This window comes from Berghia stephanieae, chromosome 1 (assembly GCF_034508935.2).
Source record: "Berghia stephanieae isolate SIO BIC M18660-M18661 chromosome 1, UCSD_Bste_1.3, whole genome shotgun sequence".
Classification (NCBI taxonomy): Eukaryota; Metazoa; Mollusca; class Gastropoda; order Nudibranchia; family Aeolidiidae; genus Berghia; species Berghia stephanieae.
Genome location: NC_088360.1, coordinates 52,053,328 through 52,058,340, shown reverse-complemented (window position 1 = coordinate 52,058,340; position 5,013 = coordinate 52,053,328).

Below are 5,013 nucleotides of genomic sequence, written 5' to 3'. Positions count from 1 at the left end.
TAAAAGAGCTAATAAATTTATTACAGGATCCATGTCTGATTTATATTCAGAATACTGCTTAAGAAAAATTAGTAATATTTTAGATAATCCAACTCACCCTTTAAATCTTCAGATCACTAAGTCAACAGAAGTGACCGATTGTTGTCTATACGAACAAAACTTGAAAGACACCTCCGATCCTTTTTACCTTACAGTTGCAGAATTTTTGATAAGGAAAATAATTTATAAATTTTGGTCTACGTCTGCTTTAACTTTGAAACCTTTTATTTAAAATTACTCCATACCCATAATTTTTAAACATCAATTTATAAAATCGCTTACTACAACTTTTCTATTGACCTTTTTATTCTACATTACGTGCCATGTAATTTATACTATGTAATTTTTCTCAGTCAATTTACAATAGTATTATACTGTAACTAATTCTTAGCTTTTTACTGATCTTTTTTTTTTCTTATATGTTGACATCAATATACCTTTTCCAGAAATTTTTATCTTTACACTTTTATATTCTGTATGTCCCTTAATTTACACTATGTAATTATTCTTACAGCCTACAATATTATTACACGATATATACCTATTACCAGTTGCAGAATTTTTAATAAGGAAAATAATTTATAAATTTAGGTCTACGTCTGCTTTAACTTTAAAACCTTTTCTTCAAAATTACTCCTTGCCCACAATTTTTAAACATCAATTTATAAAATCGCTTACTGCAACTTTTCTATTGACCTTTTTATTCTACATTACGTGCCATGTAATTTATACTATGTAGTTTTTCTCAGTCAATTTGCAATAGTATTATACTATAACTAATTCTTAGCTTTTTACTGATCTTTTTTTTTTCTTATATGTTGACATCAATATACCTTTTCTAGAAATTTATATCTTTACACTTTTATAATCTGTATGTCCCTTAATTTACACTATGTAATTATTCTTACAGCCTACAATATTATTACACTATATATACCTATTACCAAATTTTACTTTACCACATTATATTTACGTATATTATGTTTATGTATGTATCATTGTCGGCATTTTATACGTCTGTACAAAAATTTCCTTTTGGATGAATAAAGTACATTTTTATTATATTATTATTTATGGAACAGTTCCTCGATGTATTCCGACCAACGTTGTAATATGTTTTTATCCATCAGCACTGTACCATCTTTAGCCTTAATGCAGCCTGTTTGTTTACATTTACTCTTCCTGTTCACTTCTTTGATCGTGTTGTGGAAGGTGTTTGGGTCTTTTGAATAGTCAGCTCTTTACATTTGTTCACATTGCTCATTCAGCCAGGCTTCCTTTGCCTAATTACATCTTTTCTTTATTTCTTTATTTATGTTTTTATACATTGCCTCATTTCCCTTAACACCTCTCCTCCTTTCCATCAGATCCAATATTTTCTGTGTTATCCATTTCTTATGTTATCCATTTCAAAGGAGTAGACATTGTCCAATTGTACACCCTCGATAGTCACACGAGGAAGTTCGCTTTCCTTGTCTTTGCGTTTTTAGTTTTTGGACCATTAGGTCCACGAGGGATCCTTTGCGCGATCTTACAGACTTTCCACCATCGCACCACCGGCCTTGATGAATAGCAAGGCCTCTCTTGTTTGGAAAGTCTGGTTTACAGGAAGGGCATATGTGTTTAATTCCCATGACTGCAATGTCGTCATCTGTTGTTTCCGAGACTACGACTTCCTTGTGGATGTGCAGAGCTTTGGTTTTTGGAATTGAGATTTCCATAGTGCATTCTGATGCGTCTTGGACGTTTTCATATAGGAGGCTAGCGTCGTCGTCATACTTGAGGGAGCTTATTGACACCTGGTAACTTCGGCATTAATGTTATCATGAATTTTGAAGATGTGCATGAGGCCGGTAACGAAAGCAATTGGGGGAAATATATCACCTTGGAGAACACCGCGAGCGATATTGAAGGCTGCAGCGGTTTCTTCATTTCCGCCGGGATTTCTCATTCTCACGCATCCAGATGCTGCCTCGAAGATGGTTTGGATGACGCGACGAAGTTTTACCGATGCTCCAGCCGAGCTGAGTGTGTTGTCTAGAAATGTGTGGCTTACAGTGTCAAATGCTGCCGTATAGTCGATGAAGGTAACGACAGCTGGTTTGGACTCGTTGATGAGCATGTCAATTGCCCACTTCAGGATACATATATTATCTCTGGTTCCTCTTGCTTGTCGGAAACAGGCTTGGCTGTCTGGTAAGCTTGATTGGAGTTATATGCTCAAACGCTTTGCAATTACAGCAGATAACAGTTTGTAGGCGTGACAGAGTAGGCAAATTGCACGGTTGTTTTTGAAGTCATCTCTGTCCTTCTTTTTATAAAGCATAATAAACACACCTTTGACGATATCTCGAGGAACCTTAGTGTCCCAGATAAGCTTGACAATGCGGAACAGTTATGTTGACGCGGTTGGGGAGTACTTGAACGCCTCTATTGGTAAGCCGTCGTGATCTGGTGCTTTCCCGTCGATCAGCCTGTTGATGCAGGTTTGAAGTTCTTGATATGTCAGGTGGTCTTCATGGCACACTGTAGTTTCTCGTTGTGATGATATGTCAATATTTGGCTTTGCAAATGTGTTGCTAAGGAAGGTATTCCATTCAGAGAGGAGTTTTTCCGAGCAGACCATAGGTTCACCATCAAGGTCCATTGATGGCATTTGGGATGTTTGGTTTGGTTTTCCCACAAGCACCTTGACGAGTCGATTGATTTCTCTGGAGTTACCCACCATTTCTGCAGCTGCCAAATAGTCTAGAATTCTGCCGATGTAGGCCCTGTAGTCATTGAGACTGGAATTGGAGATGGCTTTGTTAGTCGCTCTCTGTTCAGCTGATGACATATTATTAAAGTTTGTAGCGCGTTCATCTATTAGTTTTTTGTTCCAGTGCCTACTTCCCTCTTTCTGAGAGTTGATGGCTTCCGGTGTGGCACACATGTTTTGACGGCGTTTGTTTGGACATTTTGGAGGTTTGAAAGTGAGACTGCAGGACTGTTTTTGTTAAACACATGTTGCTGGATGTTATCTTTTATGTGTTGTTCATAGTCCTGGTGTATATGGACGGAGTCTTTTAAGGCCTGAAAGTCATGTGGTTTTGATGATTTTGATTTATCACTTTTGGTTTTTGCCTTTAATGTGCACATTATAGCCCCAGTGCCTTCCTCAGCGTTGTATGTATATGCCGCAGCATACCTTGCAGTCTTTTATTGAAGATGACCTCTGCTCGAAAGACATAGTCGATTTGTGATGGTTTAAACTGGGGGTCCTTAGCAAGGTAAGTTGCGTTGTTTTTGCGTCTCTTTGGGGGTTGGAAATATGTTGATATGGCTGTAAGCTTAGATTGTCGCATAAGTTCAATTACATCTTTGCCTGGTTTATTTGAGTGGTTCTGGACACTCCATTTGCCAGTCAATTTATCAGTGTTCCTACCCAATTTACTGTTAAAGTCTCCTAGAACTATAACACAGTCATGAGGTTTTGCTTTCGTAATCACTGATTTTAGTTACTTGAGGGTGTCAGAGTAGAAGGTTCTTTCCTTTCGATGTTGTGTGGGATGTATAACCCGATAACAAGGTTACATGGGGATGACCTCACACGAATGAATGAATCGAGACACGATCGGAGAGTAGAAAGGAAACACAGGCGTACGGGTCCTGTGGAAGAGCTGGTTCCCCTTTGATGAAGTGTTTGTTACTCTTTAATGTGCCGTTGTCATGGCTTTCCGTGAGGACAAGAATGTCACAGAAATCCTTGAAAATTTCTTTCACAGTGAAGGAGAGACCGCCACAGTTCCAGGTAGAGACGGATAATTAATCCGTGTAGTTGAGACTCCCTGAGCCCCTGACACCAGTGATGTTGATGCCTTCGCAGCCAGAACCACCCATCTGTATTTGAAAGTTGATGTTGTTTTGTGTGTGCATATGTTTTATTAAGGCATTTCCTTTAACAAAAAAATTAAAACAAGCTTAATCCTGAATTTAATCATCGAGCTCACCCCAACTCACTATGTAATATGTGCCCCAACCTAAGACATGAGCATTTATATAGTTCTATATCCACTAATCGTGCTGAAAACGCTTTACAGGGGGACCCTAGGCAACAGCAACACTTAACATGTAGGACAAAACATGACGCCTGTTAGGCAATATAACATTTTTTTTTCGGAAAGAGACAACGCTGTTAACGACCAGATACTCATTTTACATCTAGGTACGATGAGAGAATGTGAGAAAAGAACCTTTCCAAAGGACTCAACTATGCCCTCGCTCAAAGCGGGTCCCGAACCCTGGGCCTTCCGATCCGAAGGAGAGTGCATACCACTAGACCACATAGCGCACAATAGTTTTTAATTGATCAATTCCTGTCATTGTAACTTTAAACTCAAATTCCCTGATATAGTTTATTCCGATAGACTACCATATTGACAGTGTATGTCAGAAAATTGGTCTGCGCTGTGGTTTATTTTCTTTTTTTTTCTTTCTTTTGTTTTCTTCTTTTTTTATGCGTTATATAAAAGTTCAAGTTTTTTTGGGATGTTGTTTTTTTAATTTATTTTATAAACAAAACTCACTTTCCTCAATCAACATTAACAAAAATGTTATAACTTAAGCTGAAAACTGAATTGATGTAATCATCAAACTCATCCCAACGTAATACCGACTTGGGACGTTTGGTCACATTTAAGCAATAGATTTACACAGAAGGGTGTCGCTCTCTTGACAAACATTCCTGGTAGTTCACGGCTCGGATTTAGGCGCCAGAATGTTCTTATTAGATAGGTAGTAGTCATTATCGTCATGGGAAAACCTAATTAGAAATGTACAACATTGGACTCACCCCCATGCAAACCAAACAGCAGAAAATGTATAGGAAAGCCTTCTGATTTGGGTGTTCGAATAAAAATATATATGAGCATTTATATAGTGCATCTCCACGGATTTAACTAGCTCAATGCGCTTCACAATGCCCCCCCCCCCCCC